We start from the raw sequence: 17502 nt of genomic DNA, 5'->3' as shown, positions 1-17502 counted from the left end.
TACTGCTAGTAATTAGTTTAGTATTAGCATTTAGTTTAGTGTCAGTCCAGTAGTTGTTTCCTGCCAGTAATTAGTGGAGCATTAGTCTGGTACTAGTATTTTGTTTAGTGTTAGTTTGGTACTAGTTTAGCATGTAGTGTTAATAATCTGTTTTGTGTTAGTACTGGTTTAGTATTTAGTGTTCATACTAGTATTCTACAGGTGAGAAGCCACTTCTTGGAGGGTGTACCGCATGTGTCCATGTGACCCCAAAGCAGGCCTCTCACGTCAGTCACCCCTCAGTGGTTGAAGACCTACCGCACACCCAGCACCTGGAGGGCAGGTGGCCAGCGGTGCTCTGTGCCAGGTGATGCATCTGCGCTGGGAGCCAGGGGTTTGGGAATAAGGTGGACATCTCTAAAGGGATCGAGTCTGTTCTGATGAACGTCCCGGCTGCCGACATGGCTCTGGGAGCACTGGGCATGGAGTCACATGCAGGAGTTCGTGACCTTTCCATCCTCACCTGCTTCGTTCCAGCTATTCTGCTGCCTGCACAGTATCGATCCATCCCTCTGACTTTCCAACTTTAAGATGAGACTCTTGATTCTCGGCTGTGAACGACACAAAATTAAACAGTTTTGGCTATTTTCCCCACCTTCCCTGTTCACCTCTAATTTGTTTTTTCAGTTAATATCATGATTCTTGGACTTCCCTGGTGGCGCAGTGGTTAAGAATCCATCTGCCAGTGCAGGGGACACGGGTTCGAGCCCTGGTCCGGGAAGATCCCACATGCCGCAGAGCAACTAAGCCAGCACACCACAACTACTGAGCCTGGGCTCTAGAGCTCGCAAGCCACAACTACTGAGCCTACATGCCACAACAACTGAAGCCCACGTGCCTAGAGCCCGTGCTCCGCCATGAGAAGCCCGTGCACCACAGCGAAAAGTAGCCCCCGCTCGCCACAACTAGAGAAAGTCCACGTGCAGCAACGAAGACCCAACATAGACAATAATTAATTAATTAATTAATTTTTTAAAAAAAGAAGAAGAAGAAATAAAGGAGGAGGTTAGGAGATAAGTCTTTTGACTTATCTCAGCCAAAAGCTAAAAAAATAAATAAAATAAAAAGCGTTTAAAAAATGTGTCTTGAATCTGTGAGAGGTGTGTTTACAGCTTTAAGCGTCATACTTGTGCATCTATTTCCAACAGGATCTATTGGCTCCTCAGTTTCATAAAACTACTGTTTTTATCCCACTTTCCATCATGTCCTCCCCTCCCCCATCTGATCCCAAATGAAATTTGAACGTAGCATTACAATATTCGTCTCCCTGCAACTTCAGACACGTCTGTGTTTTATGTGCTCTGGTTCTCAACAATGAAATCCAATAACTACCCTTCGTGGTGTGATTGCTTGCCTAGTGTGCACTGCTGAAATAAAGTAGCAGAGAGGAAATGAAAGTCTAAACATTAAAACAACAGAGAGGGTGTGAGTTTGCAAAGTCTGAATAACATTAGGAAAGCGTCTGAGCTTTTGGATGTTTTCCCAGCTTGCCCCGTTTAGGTGCCCCAGCTTCTAACTTTCCATGTGGGTGCTCACCTCGATTTTCGTGTTGCTTATTTTGCATGTGGAAGGGTTCCATCTAATTCCTCGGGTATTTCTAGGATCAGGACAGCAATTTCAGAGGAGTCAAGAGCAGGGTTATTTCAGTGTGCACATTACTGGCCGACAGGGGTTGCTGGGTCAGGGTAAACATTCCACTTTCCAAAAGACCTAATGTTTTTAAACTAAAATCATCCAGATTTTCTACATTTCTGTGTTTCATATTCATTGCCTTTTAAAGCTTTAAAATTATGTGCAACTGTAGGTTAAATGTACATCTACAAAGGGAATATTAGTTGCTTGGTATTTCATACTTTCCAACTAGTTCATGTCCTGGGAAGTGAATTTGATTTACGATTTCAAATTATCATTAGCAGCAAATAGGATCAATGAAGGTTTAGAAGGGACACGCTTCTTATTTCTGATTTCCAGTTCCAAATTCTGTATGACTGGCCAAAAATCTAGTTAGTAGAGACATTTCACTTTAAGCACATACTACTTTCTCCGATGACAAGGAAACATTCAGTACCGACAACTAATCAAGATTCACATCTCAGGGAATTCCCTGGCGGTCCGGCGGTTAAGACTCAGCACCTTCACTGCCGAGGGCCCAGGTTCAATACCTGGTCGGGAAACGAAGATCCCACACGCTGCGCGGTGCGGCCAAAATATATATATATATTTCAGTCTTCAGGTAGAAGAGAAATTGGTAGAAATAAAGAGAAATTCCCCCCCCCCAAGAAAAAAGAGATTTGTATCTCAGATATGTCTATGCTCAATACTAAACTACTGAGTTTGCTCCACGTTTATCAAAAACTTTATACTCAAGGTCAAAAACAGAGCCCACCACAAAGTGAACACATGGTGCTCCTGTTCAAAAAAATTATTAAGAATTTCCAGTCAACAGACCTGACTTCAGAGCATTAAACCGAGGGTGGGGACTTCTGAGTATGGAGCTCTCTGCAATTGGTGCTGTCGCACGCCTGGGATGTTTGCATTGCCCATGATTGTAGGACTAGTGAAGTTATTCTCCAGGTTTTTGTCTTGATGTGTCAGTCTCTATATAAATTCTCACATCAACACATGTTGGCAGAGACCCTGTCCATCCATCACTTTGGAGTTGAAGAAAACCTTCAGCATATCTACGAGGAATTTCCACATCTCACCTCTGCACTGAGGCATGTGTAAAAACAGTGCCCATTTTTATTGAAATCTTCTCCAAACATACACAACAGTAGAGGGACGAAGACCCCTGTTGGCTAAATCCTTGGCGTGAGGCAGAAAATTGATTGACCTCCAAAGCAAAGTTCCTACAACACACGGTGCGGACGTGAGGGAGGTGGATTTGCTTTTCCGCTATTTAAAAACCAGGTCTCCCCAAAGAGCTCCAGTTCAGCATTGGGGAAATCAGAGCTGGATCACTATGGTCTTGGCTCACAAGTCTGACCTCGAATACCTGTCAGCACCACGGTCACTGTCATCACCCCCCTCCCATCCAACCCAACCCAACACCAGAAGGTGCCTCTACGTGTGTGGCACCAGGGATGGCCCTGCACTGGGTACCCATTTCCCCCGTTTTATTCAAGTGAAGTTCACGTAACATAAAATTCATCACTTTCAAGAGGACAACTCAGGGGCATTTACCACATTCACAATATTGTGCAACCGCCACCTCTATCAAGTTTCAGAACCTTCTCATCCCCCAAAGGAGACCCCATCCCCATGAAAAATCACTCCCCACCCGCCTCCCCCAGCCCCTGGCACCCGCTTTCTGTCTGTGGATTTGCCTGTTCTGGACATCTCCTAACAATGGAATCACACACTGTGTCAGTTTTTGTGTCTGGCTTCTCTCACCAAGCATTGTGTGTTCAAGGTCCGTCCATGTTGTAGCCTGTGTCAGAGCTTCACTCCTTTTTGTGGCCGAGTCATATTCCACTGTGTGCATGGACCCCATGCTGTTTCTCCATCCATCCGTTCACAAAAACTTGAGTTGTTTCCACTTTTCAGCTGTGCTGAACAGTGCTGCTATACATATTCATATACAAGTTTTTGTTTGAGCACCTGTTTTCCATTCTTTGGGGCCATATACCCAAGAATAGAATTGCTGGATCATAGGGTAATTCCAAGCTCTTCTTTTGGGGGAACCTCCATACTGTTTTCCACAGCAGCTGCACCATTTTACATTCCTACCAGCAGCATATAAGCGTTCCAATTTCTCTACATCTTCACCAACACTTATTTTCCTTTTTTAAAAAAAATTATAGCCTACCTCATTTACCCCAATAGTCTTTCCCCCATACAGCATGGGAAACCAAGGCTCAGGGACTTTCTTATTTGCTCAAGGTCACAATGCTGGTTTGCAGAAGCAGGGCATCTGAACTCCAGTTGCTTCATCTGTAGACTAGGATTAAAAACACCGTCGGTGAGGCGCTCCTCAACATGCCATTATTGAAGTTATTTATGTCGGTTAAATGCCATAGATGAGACGATGGTCAAGAGGAAACCCATACAAAGAGGGGGTGTGATGTGCAGACAGTCAGCTGCCACCTACACAGGGGTTCACCTTGTGGGGCTAACTCAATCCCGACTCTGACCTTAATTTTCCCAAGTTAGAAACTCAATGTACTTAGTGTCTCCACGTAGTTCAGACTTGGAGGTCCCAAGAAAGCTCCCAGGAAGCCCAAGGCAGTATCAGAGTCTACGCTGACTCATGTGTTAAGAGAGGACTCTCCTCCCACACAAATAGCGCTTTCACGTCAGCTTCTGGGGCACGTGCTCCCCACGAGCCAGCTGTACGAGAACATGATGCTGAAGAGCAGGTGATGGGACTTGGTCCATGGAGGCAGGAACCTTCAAAGTTGACCATCTATCTCTTGCGTGGACCACTGACTGATCCTTTGATGACCAGGGTACACTGTACCGTGGATGATGGTTGAATGGGGTCTACGTTCTGGGTCTTAACACCCTTTCTCCAGCTGTGTCAAACCATTAGATTACTGAGAAGTCCCCAAGGGCCAAGGACTACCCTATTGACCAAGGGGACATCTCCATCATCTGTACTCTGACCCAATATAACTTGACTTCAGACCTCACCAGGAGACCCCTTGTTTCTCTTTTTTGTGCTCCTATGCTGAAGTCTCTCTGAGGTCACCATTTACACGCTCTCTTCTCAAGCAGAGATCTCCAATACGACACTCCGTGCCTGTACAAGATGATGGCAACCATCGTCTTGGAAAGAATGAAATCAAACAGCTTGGAGTCTACATTCTGGACAGCTAGACAGATGGGTCACCTTTGCTAAATTAGCTGGATGCCTTCAGGTCCGGGTCCCCTCCCCACGACACCCCTGAATCTCCCAACTCATTGGACCCAACTAAAGCCAAATGGAGAATGGATTGACCTAGTTGAGGCTGTCCTTGGGTGTACATTCTGCTGTGCTGGTTGTCTATCCTTTACCCTTGTTTATCTCTTATTGGCCCATTGATAAGGACTCACAAGGTATCTGGTTATTTTCTCACTGCCCACAAGTCTTACAATCTTCAAATATGCTTTTAAGACTCCCTTCATGTCAAACATCTTAAGCTGGGATGGTCCAAGGTTTATGTGGGGAGAAAAGTGTGTGTCTTCACAACATTCCACTGCCTCTTTGTTTCTTTTTTGATATTATTCACAGGGCCTTTTTGCTTTGTGAGCATGTGTTCACCAAGCTGTGTGCAAGCATTTGACCCCAAATGGATGGATGAACTGTTCACACGGTGTAAAGGGTGGGGGTTGGGGGGTGATGCAAAAATAGAACTATTGCAACATGGTTTGAATAAAAGATGACAGTGGAATGAATTTAGAGCCATAAGAAATGCAGACATTTCAAGGTCTCAGAGGACTTGTGTGAACATTTTTTGGGGGGGAGGTTGCAGAACCGATTAGCATTCTGTGAGTTCGCATTTGAATTTTATTTTTGAACCATGTCCCAGTGTCAAGGCGATTGTTGCCAGGGTGAGCTTTGCAGTGATTAAATTTTGCATGAGAAACCTTCAAAATCTGGCTGCAATTGACTCTTTGCTCTACCCGGCTCCACTCAGGTTGACCCTAAGAGTGGGATTGGTTGTAGAAATTAGGGACGGGGGGAGGTCTTCAAAGAATATATTCGTGCCTCTCACTACTGAGGGGGAAAATCCTGCCTGTTCTTGGAAAGGTGATGAGATTCTAAGTTTATCTTTCAAGAGGGGAGAACAGATCCCTAACTAATGGTCAGCCAAGGACCAGACACCCACCTGGGACATTAAGTTGAGTTTCTGGAGAGGCTGACTCTGAGATGGAGGTTAGGATGCAGGACGGTTGTTGTGAGAGATGGATTGGGAATAATATCCTAACCGGGTGAAGGAAGCAGGGTTGGATAGATGGAGGACGTAGCTTGTGATTCAGCCATGACCGAAACCCCACCCAATCCCACCAGGAGCTCTGTGGCTAGAATCACTCATTAGGACCCCAGGTTGTGCCCGGGGAGAGGATGTGGGCTTTGGTGAGGCAGCTCTCTTCAGCTGAGGGCAATCTCTGGGGGAGGAGATGAGCTGTGAGCCAGGAGCTGCCAATATGCCCAGCCAGTGGGAGAATGAGTAGCTGGGCCCTGAAGGGTGGCTATAGAAGGACACACCTCAGTGCCCACTCCAGGCCACCCTTCCCTGGGATCCAGTTGAGTCTTGGAAAAAGTTGATGCCACATGGGTAAAATTCTCTAGGATTCTAGCTGGTCTCTTCTGGGGAAACAATGAGGAAAGGGAAGAGGAGCTATAGGTGATCTAGAAGTCATTGTCTTCCTGCTCTACAGACTGTTCCAGAATTTCCACTCACCCTCGGCCACCACCTCTGCTCACCTAGGTGGCTTATCTTGTGGGATCAATTTTTATCTATCATCTATCTATGTATCTATGTATCATCTATCTATCTACCTATTTATCTATCATCTATCAATCTATCTATCCATCCACTTATCACTTATCTATCTATCATGTATCTATCACCTATCTATCTATCTTTCTAATTATCTATGTATCTATCATCTATCTTTCTTTCTATTTATCTATCATCTATCATCTATTTATGTATCTATCTATCTATATCTATCCATCCATCTATATATCCACCCATCTATCTAAATATAGTCTATCATCTATATCTACCTATCCATCTATCTATCGTCTATTTGTCTATCTTTCTATCTATCTAATCTATTTATCTATCTATCTGTCTATCTTTCGATCTATCTATCTATCTAATCTATTTATCTATCATATATCTAGCTAGCTAGCTAGATCTAAATTACTTTTCATGTGCTGGCAGCCACACACCATTAATCTTTTCTACAAACTCTCCTAGAATGTTCTGACCTACAACATTCCCTTGTCAACATTTCTCATGCAGCAGTGCCCAGAGACTTGATTCTCTCTGTAGAAAATACTGGTATAGAAAGGGCAGCTCACCACAGGTGCTCCAGTTCCAAGGACAGAGGAAACCAACATCTTCACCACCCACAACACATTCATAGCACCCCATTGTGATGCTCAGATGTCAAGACTAATATTGCACTGGGAGTCATCGGCTTTTGGTAAATGAGATCCCAGTTCATGCATTTACCCCAGTTTCTTTTGGCAGCAACTGCTCCATCCATGGTGTCTTCTTCAAAATATGCAAGTTCTCTCATCGACACATCATAAACTCCTGCTCAATAGTGTTTGGACATGGTTCAGCACCTCAGGAGACACAGTAAGAGGTGAGGGATACAATTGTGACGGAGACCTGATAAAAAGAATGGACGTCTTCGAAACCTTGGTGATACATTCATGTCTAGGGTTGAACATCACAGTGTTGAGTTGTGCTGAGTCTCTTGGATACCCAGAGGGTCATCACAAATCTCTCGTATTGACTTTCCATGAAATACAAAAGTCCCTCTCAATGGGTACAGTGTACTTGGTTGGTATTACCCCAAGGATGACTCAATTAAGTGTATTTCCTCTCAAGTCCACAACTTCATGGATGCAATGAAGTGTTGGCCACAAATTCTGTAAAGCATTCCTCCTGCCTCCTACCTGGCCTGAAAGATTTCCCATCTCAAGTGGTGTCTAAAATCCTATCTGATTTGGGGTGGGGGAGTGGTTACTGAAAGGCTTCTATATACTCCACCTCCTGCTGTCATCAATCTTTTACTCAGCTCAGTACTTATTTTTCTAATTCACCCCCAGATTCTTAATATTTATGGCTCCGTATAAAGCAATATGTGCTTTGCTGGTAAGGAGGGATGCTGGCTTAATTTCATGTCGCATTCCACGCCGTCTTCTTCCTGCAGCAGGGATTTTTCATGGCTCCCTGAACAGATCTATTTTCTGAAATATGTAAACCACACATTTGAAACATTGATGAGCACTCATTGCTGAGCAGTGAATCAATGTATTTAAGATCAGCTCTTATCAGTTGAAAGATACAATGTAATAAATGACTGTAGGGCTTGATTAAATAGTGAAACTCAGCCGAGGCATTTAATCAATCTCCAATGCCATTTACCGGGAGCGTGCCACGGCGCGAGAGTGGTTATTGCAGTTATGTGACAAGCCGTAAGACGAAAAATAGAAAATATACTGGATGGAAAGTAATAATATTGTAATCAAAATGTATCTATTTTATACACAAGACAAATTCGCAGAAAATAATTCCAGGCGGCCACATTGTGCCTTGGTTTGGCACGGGTGGGGGTCATGGTTACCAGAGGGAGATTTTTCTTGGATGACTTCAGGTGAGGATAACTTTTATTGAAGTAAAATCAGGCCCCAATAGGTAATGCTGGAGACCCTCCCCGTGGTGAGAACAGGCAAAGGTCGTGGTTGTAAACACGGACCCTAACCCTGTCTTCATGGCCACCACCGCCTCCTGTGTTACAACAGCCTGAAGAAATTCCTTCTGCAGAAATAAGGTATAATACTTCTGCTGGTGGCAAGGTTTGCCTTATTGGTCTAAATTCTTCAAGATACTGTATTAGTGATTTTATGAGTTTCCTAGGGCGGCTGTAACAAATGACCACAGACTGGGGACTTAAAACATCACAAGTGCATCCTCCCCCATCCTGGAGACCAGATGTCTGAGATCAAGGTGTCCCAGGGCTGTGCTCCCTCCAGAGGCTCCAAGGGAGGGTCCTTCCTGCCTCTTCCAGCTTCTGGGGGCTCCAGGCGTCCCTGGGCTCGTGGCCGCATCCCTCTCGTCTCTGCCTCTGTCTTCCCGGGGCTTCTTCTCTGTGTCTGGGTCTCTCCTCTTCCGTCTCTTAGAAGGATCCTGTCATTGGATTTAGGGCCTCCCTCATCCAGGAGGACCTCATCTCAGACCCTTCACTTCATCACATCTGCAAAAATCCTTTCACAGATAAGGTCCCATCACTGGTTCGAGGGTTTCAGACATGAACATCTTTTTTTTGGGGGGGGGGAGGAACCAATCAACCCATTAAAGTGATACACATGTTCACCCCTATCATGGGATAATGCACTTGGCAATGTGACTTATGTGGCCCATGGATGTCAGCGGAGGTAACACAAACAGAAGCTTAAAATATATTTGCATGGCTGGGTTTGCCCCCTTGTGAATCTGCATCCCCATCAGAAGATTCTGCCCCAGGGTAGCTACTGTCCCTTCATCCTGGGCCCCAGAAGGATATGTAAGCAGCAGGGCACATGCCCCGGGTGCATGCTGGTGCCAGGACCTTAAGAGATACATGGTGCAGATCTGGGCCATCCTGCTCCCTGGAGCTTGGCTTCTGAAGCCCAGGGTTCACAGTGCCACCAAGCCCAACTGGACTACAACTGACCCACTGATCTCTGAGGAAAAAATGTTGCCTTTGGTCACTGAGTTTCAGGGTGATTCGTTACACAGTGTTCTTGTGGCCATAGCTGACAATTACATTAGTTATGGCCAATCCAGACTGGATCTCGACATAAGGCTAGATGGTGTTCCCAAGACCAAGACTCAGGGGACAGTCTTTGTCATCCAAAGATTTTCTGTGAGCTGTCTACCATATACGGCTATGGATGAATTGTGTCCCCCCAAAATTCATATGGTGTTGACCTTAACCCCAGTGTGAGTTAATGTGGAAGTAGGGCTTTTAGGAGGTGATGGAGATTAAATCACCTCATCAGGATGAGGTCGTTATCTGGTAAGATTAGTGGCCTTAGAAGAAGAGGAAGAGAGAGAGAGATGTCTTTGTGTTTCTGCACCCATGCATAGGAGAGAGGGCATGGGAGGACAGAGTGAGAAGGTGGCCGCCTGCAAGACAGGAAGAGAGCCTCGCCAGGAACTAATCTGCCCACACTGTGATCTCGGACTTCCAGCCTCCAGAACTGGAAGAAATTTCTGGAGAAACTGGGAAATAAATTTCTGATGTTTGAGCCACTCTGACTGTGCTTTTTTGTTAATGCAGCCCAAGGTGGCTAACTTTAGGTTCAGATTCAGGTGGATAAGGATGAAGCCCCCCACAGGACAACATCGTAACATTTCCCAGGTGGAGGCTGTCACGTGGGGGCTGACGTCCCAAAGCTGATGGGCAAGAGCTCTTTTCCTTTCAAGTGCATTTCCACTTCATCTGCAGGAAGTCACTAAGAGACTTCTGGACAGAGCCTCGTGTTATGAACTAGGTCCGAATGGCTTTCAGAAGCATGGTTAATGAAGAACACATCCAAGCAAACATTTTTTTTTTTTACTTCATTAGGCCTTTCCCGTACAAATAGAGCTATTTTTATGACAGTGACGCCGGAGTGGCCCAAACATCACAAAATGATTACACACGCTCCGTTGCAAGATTTTAATAATTACAAAACATCTGAGTACAATTAGAACTTCCTCTGTAACTTCTCAATTACTGTTAGCCTGACGAGTTTCCTCTCCAGACTCAGGATTTGTGAGACATTCTTTACTCTGTGCGGCAATTTAAGAACAAAATAGAGCCCTTCTTTTTGAGGCAGAAGAATCTGGAGGAGGGGAAGGGGTCCCAAGCTCTCTCGGTCTGTGGCTTTTGGGGGCTCGGTGTCCTGAAGGTTACCTTAGAAGCCCAGCTTGCACGGAGGACGGGGTGAAAGCTGGTGTTTGAGGTTCTGCCTTTGCAGGTTGTAATCTTAACTGGATAGTGGACACTCTACAGAGACCATACTCATGACCACTGGACATACAGAGAAGGTGCCAGATGGAGGATTCTAGAAGGACCTCAATGATTTCATTGCATGCCCCCGTAGAGGGTGACACACCTCCTCAGAGCAGGAAATATGGAAAACTCCAAGTCTGGGCAAAAAGTGATGTGTTGACTTCACTCTTCACCCAAGGGGAGGCATCCAACCCACAGATGGATACGAGGGGGGTTTGGGATGGGTGTGGGATCCAGAAGCAGGTGCTTCCAGGCAGCCCTGGCTCGTTGTATCCAACATCTGCAGGTAAAAAGTTGAGGATGAGAAGGATGACCACAGGGAAGTTAGAACAACACCCGCCAGGAGGGCGCACACGGGAGAGAGCTCTGAACTGGGAGCTGAGGGAAAAGTCACCGCGGATGGAAAAATCAAACAGTGGTGCGATCGAAAGTGAAGTTTTGATTTGGGCAGATACGATTGAAATAAGGCCAGCATGACAGTGAATTGAAAGACCGTCAACGCTACCCAAAAGTGGGATGTCCATGTTTACCCGTAAGAATCTGAGAGATGAGTGAATTCAAAGATCATCGCTCTACTCACCAGTGGGATGTCCATATCTCCCTGTAAACATGTGGGCGATCAGAGCAAACATTTACAGGGCACATTGTGGAAGGAGAATTCTTAATCATAAGGGGGACAAAGGCACCCTTAAAATATTGTATTCCCAATAGTAGTCTATGCTTTAGAAAGTTCTGTCTGAAAAACCCAGGCTTTAAAAATCTCTGTCATTGCATGTGTTGCCAGATATGCATTTAAAGTAGCGATTCGGAGGCTTGGTGTCTTGAGACGGTGTATAAAGGATGCCCCCAATTTTTATATTAAACTGGCATAGAGACATTTGTGAGACAGTCTCGCCCACATAAGAGATTACAGGAAGAATTGAGGACAGCAGGGCAGGATATTTCCCTCAACAAGGTTGTGTGAAAAGATGGATGTAATTGCAAATAAGGAATTTATGAAATACAGTCGCTACTTTCCTCCTCGCACGATGGTTGCGGCGACAAGAGCGTCTCCCCCAAGGACAGCCCGGCTTGGGGGTTGTCATTATGCTGTTGGCTTTCTTCTTGCCTCTGTTTTGTGTTATTCCTCTGCGGCTCCTGTCTCTCTGTCGGGGGACCAGGTTTGTGCTCTGTCCAAGAGAGAAGGAGGAGACAGCTACGCTGGGTCTCCCGTCCACCAGCCAGAACCCCAGATATCTTTACATCCTTCAAAGGGATGAGCACAATCTGTGTCTCTGCATCTGCAAATCAGGACGCACCAGGACATAGACCAGCCAATTATCCCAAACTCAGAACGGCGCCAGTCCTAAGAAGAAAAGCCCTTTGTGGCGTTCAGCCACTCCTAACTCATAGCTCCAATCACAGCCCAGCTCTTGCAGTCACCTAGGAAGTGAGCTGAAGTCTCATCACCTTAGAAATGAGACAGGGTGCCCTGGTATCATCCACACCCCAAGCTCTCCAAGGCCATGAGGCTTCTCAGAGAAAATCCTCAGTCCCAACCCATCTGCCATTTTCTCCTTCCAAATCAAGGGGCACTACCAAGGGTGATTTCAAATATCTCGGCCTACTATCCTTGGAAGGAGTCTCAGAGATGGGCTGATTTGATTTCTCTCTGAAAGATGAGGAAAAAATGAAGTGACTTACCCAAAGTCAGGCATTCAGGTCTTCTGGCTCTGAGCCCAGTATTCTGTCCTCTACCTTAATCTGGGACCAGACCCCAAGATATATTTCTCAGATGTGTAACATTTCAAATACACTGATAGGCACAGAGAGAGATAAAACAGAGACTTACGGACTCTCTCCTCAAGACTGGACGATACATTTAGATCCCTCTCTATTTTAAGAAACAGAAATTCGGCTGAAGTCCCCTCTGCAAATCTCCATGTCACCACAGACCCCCACCCGCCCAGATGTGACCTCTCTCCTAAGTTGGGGTGTTCTTCCTCTACCTCCATTTTCATAATTTTAATGCTTTTTTTGTGTATCAGTAAGTAACATGCAGTATTGCTTTGGGTGTGTTAAAAATTTCACATGAATAAGATAGAAGCTCATCTGAAAAGGTTACATACTGTATGATTCCAGCTCTATGACACTCTGGAAAAGGCAAAACTATGGAGACAGTAAAAGGGCCAGTGGTTGTCAGGGGTTTAAGAAGGGGAGGGAGGGATGAATGGGTGGGGCACAGAGGATTTTTAGGGCAGTGAAACTACACTTTATGATGCTATAATGGTGGATACATGTCATCATCCATTTGTCCAAACCCATAGAATACCCAACACCAAGAGTGAACCCACATGCAAAGTGTGGATTTTAGTAAATAATTTTGTTAATTTAATTTTTGTTAATTTAGTTAATAACCAATATTGCCTCATTGGTTATAACAAATGTACCACATCAGTGCAAAATGTTAATAATACTGGAAACTGGGGTAGGAGGTGGCATGGGAGCCCTGTACTTTCTGCCCTGTGTTTCTGCAAACCCAAAGTTGCTCAAAAAAATAAAGTCTATTAATTTTTAGAAATTCACAAGAATGGTACATGTTGTATCCCCTTGGTGTGTAAACCCCTTGGACATTGGATTTTTCCCACTCATGCTTTTCTAGGCTGATCCATGTCAGTGCATGTGAGTTCAGTTTTGCTTCTTTTTATGGTTAGAAAACACAACAGTACATAAATATGACACTTTTTATACCCCTTTTTTTTTCATTTCAACTTCTTGAGCTTTAATTTTCTCATCACTGAAATAGGAATTATTATTCCAACCCTACGTATTTTATCGGGCTAATATAACAAATGAGATCATAGGTAAAAATCATACTTTATAAAAATAATATTGTTTTCATCATTATTATTACAGTAAAAGACACTATTTTCTTTAGATCAGTGAGCCTTAAACCTTTTCAGTTTTTTATCAGTGGGGTTTTTTTCAAAACATAATCTTACATGGAACTTTAATATATCAAACACCTGATTTTACCTGATTTTACTGAGGTGTATTGTGCAAGATTAAAGGTGTAACTTTTTATTATCAAGTCAGTTAATGACAAGAATAAAACTATCTGGTTTATATCCCTCTGTGGATGGCGCAGTGATGTACATGAGGATGGCTGGTGCCAGAAAGTGTGTGCCTTGTGGTCATGGTGAAGGATTCAGCCTGCATATAACATCGGTGGGGATTAACTGAACAGTGTTGCATTTTTAAAAACAAGTGCGTAATGCGATGCTTCAGTTGCAACCAAGAACAAGACCTTGACATAGACTCCATCCTAAATGAGCTGGGAATAGTCTCACCTTCCCGCCTGTCTCGTTTTTTTGTTTGTTTGTTTGTTTGTTTCTCAGTGAATCTCCTAATTGGAGGAGGACAGAGAATTCCCTGCCTGGAGTCAACACTGAAATGCATTTTGCTCTGGAGGCTCAGAGGTAGAGATTGTGAGAAATACGCCTTGTTGACTAAGTCTAGCTGGAATCCATTAAAGGGCCAAGTGCAGAAGCGTTTACACGGTCCAGAATATATTTAGGGAAATAACATTGACACCAGGGTGGACAGGTGTTCAGGCAGAGCCAAAGGTGCACAGGGATTGTTGTGGAAGGGAGGTCAGCCCCTGCCGGGGAAGATGGCTGCCAAGACTGGGATGTGCCAGGTGGAAGTGGGTGGAACGGAGGTGTCCACCTGAGGTCTGCTTTGGAGGTAGAGAGATGGAGCTGATGATGTGATGAAGGGTGTGAGGATGGGAAAACCACCTAGGAGGGATCCCGGGATGCTAGCGCACACACTGTGAGCCTTTACAGAGATGCTTGGAAAAGAGAAGCAGGTAAGAAGGAAACACCAAGAATTCAGTTGAAGACGGCTGAAATTTGTCTCCAAAAGTGCAGAGGGAGGTGAATCTTGAGAACCTACCCAATCGCACTGGGTTCATTGTCAACGTCTTTTTTAGACCTGTGCACCGCTGCCAAGAATTTTAATTGTCCCAGAAATTATACATGGTAATTTCAGCTTATAAAAATCTTTGTAAAATTAGAACTTGGATACATCTTCAGAAAAAGGAAACCCAAACCTCACTCACCTCTCAGGCATATTTAGTATTGAAAAAACAATCCGCATATTTGCATATAATGTTCTAAATAAGAACCATTTGCTCATAATAAAGCTGAAACAAGGCACAGTTCCCATAAAACAGAGTATCCCTTTATTAAAAAATGTTGGCATGAAAAGTTTGCATGTAGGGACGTTTCTACACGTGTCCCAAAATAGTTGCCTTAAAATAGTTAATTTTTTTTTTTCGTATTCTACCACATTGAAGAAAGTTGCAGGCATTAAAATCCAACACATTAATTTTGTCTCCCTGAAAGCCTTCTGGCCAATTATAGACAAACTCTGGGGGCTGACACACAAGTAAATTCACTTTACTCTCATGATGTGGGTATTTTCTCCTTTTTCTAATACACTGTGTGGCAGTGACAGTATTGATCTGATGTTATTAGATATATTAAAACTCCAAAACTACTTTTGAAAATATAATAATTCTGCAAGTTTTCAGAAACTTAAGAACATTACAAAAAAGAATAACCCATAACCGAACATTGGGCAAAATTTAATTCTATGTTATGAATAAAATCACCGTTAGTTCCCCAAGAAAAGCTCAGAAAAATAATGTCGGCCAGTTTCTAGCAACTCATGATAAATACCACAGCGAAGACCCCTCTTAGAAGCAGAAATTAAAGGGACAGTATTGTTGGGATTAAATTTCTTCTGGAAAATTAGTGCTCCAGGAAATCTTTGAAATACCCCCAAAGAGTTGATTGACCCATGTGTTGAGAGTTATCCCTGACGTGATATAAAGTTGCTATGGCATGCAGAAAGAGGAAAATGGGACCAGGAAAACATTCCCAAATTAGGACAATTATATCTGTCCATCACAAATTAAGAGGAAATTATAAACCCCTCAGAAACGGAGGAGGGAGAATAAAATCAATTCTTGCTTTTATCCTTTTTCTGTCATATTGAAACTTCAGTGCCCAGAGCTTCAAGGACTTTAAAAAGTCAAATTGAATACAATCCAATTAGGGTTAATTTGATGTCTCATTTGTGGTTCAGTGTGGTGATCCTATGAGTAGGTTTATGAACCCAGAGAGCACACACAAATTAGCCTAAATTACACCGTGCTGGATGTAACCCTTTAAACAGCAACTTTTTCAATGAGCTTAACGTTTACAAAAGTGTAAATGATTGGAGGTGGGTTTCATGTGATGGACAGTGGAGTGTGTCCAGAGACCAAGCACTCGACCCCCTTGCTTAAGGGGGTTCTGGATGCAAATTTTGCCTCTTTTCCCAGAGAGCCACCTGGTTTCCAAGGGGAGCTGTCTCAGAGCCCTCTCATGGCTGCTGAGCTGGGGAGGAGGTTCTCTTTACAACCTCCTTCTGTGTCTCTAACCTCTCTCCACCCACCCATCCAGCCAGCCATCCACCCACCCATCCATCCATCATCCATGCATCCATCCATCCACTCACCCACCCATTCGCCCACCCACCCATCCAACCATCCATCCACCCATCCATCCATCCATCCACCCAATCATCCATCCATCGTCCATGCATCCATCCATCCACTCACCCACCCATTCACCCACCCACCCATCCACCCATCCATCCACCCATCCACCCAATCATCCATCCTTCATCCATGCATCCATCCATCCACTCATCCATCCATCAACCATGCATCCATCCATCCACTCATCCACCCATTCACCCACCCACCCATCCAACCATCCATCCATCCATCCTTTGCTCACTGAGAAATAAAAGAAACATCTTCCTCTTCCTCATGTATAGTCCAACATCCCCTGGGGGGAGACCGGCATCATGTTATGGAGCCATGCAGGCAAAATGAATGATGTAAAGATGGACCTGGGGCCCAGGGGGGCACCCGCAGAGGCCCTACGGGAAAGGCAGCAGCATCTGTCTAACCTCACTTGGCAGCTAAAAGAGGAACATTGAACTAATCAGGGGGGCATCGTGCATGTGATGGGGGTGCAGTCTGGACCCTGCTGGGGGGTTTTTAATAAAAATCTTCCCAGTTTGCATAACAATGACTTCTCAGTGGACTTCTGCTGCTTAACTACTTGTCAGCAGGCAACTTCCTGTGGATGTCCTTTACAGAATCCCCATCAGTAAAGCCATATTTGGAATTACCACAAGATTCAATGGAAACGAACCTAGGGAAATGTCGAGCATCCCCCAAACAGTGGCCATCTTGCCTTCCACGTCCACAAGACCTTCTGAAGCTTGAGACAGAGCTGCAGGTCCTACGGGAAGGTGGCCATTGGCTTTTTCCAGCTCCATCGTCTGGGTCAAGAAAAACCATCTTCTTCCTCTTGGCTTCCCCAAGAGGTGTGTCTTGGGGTGCAGGGAGGTGGCAACTCTGCTTTGCATGAACAATGAAGGGAGAGCAACGTCACCAGGACAGAAGAGTCAGCAGCAGCCGGTGTCTTTATTTCTCCGAAGAAACATTTCACCTTGACTGTATGCCTCCTGTCTCCTCTGGAAAGCTTTGCCTGTAGAGGTCCTCATTTGTAAACATGGTGCTGGGCTCGCTCGCTACCCTTTGCTTGGGGTCGCCAGGTGTTTGCCCTCGGAGATGCCCAATCCCGTGTAGCTGGCGTTGTTTGCCCTCAGCTCACAAAGGCAACCGCCTCCCCCCAAGGGGACAGTCACATG

This window comes from Monodon monoceros, unplaced genomic scaffold (assembly GCF_005190385.1).
Source record: "Monodon monoceros isolate NGI ecotype Baffin Bay Population unplaced genomic scaffold, NGI_Narwhal_1 Super_Scaffold_22, whole genome shotgun sequence".
Lineage (NCBI taxonomy): Eukaryota > Metazoa > Chordata > Mammalia > Artiodactyla > Monodontidae > Monodon > Monodon monoceros.
This window is presented reverse-complemented; position numbering follows the sequence as displayed.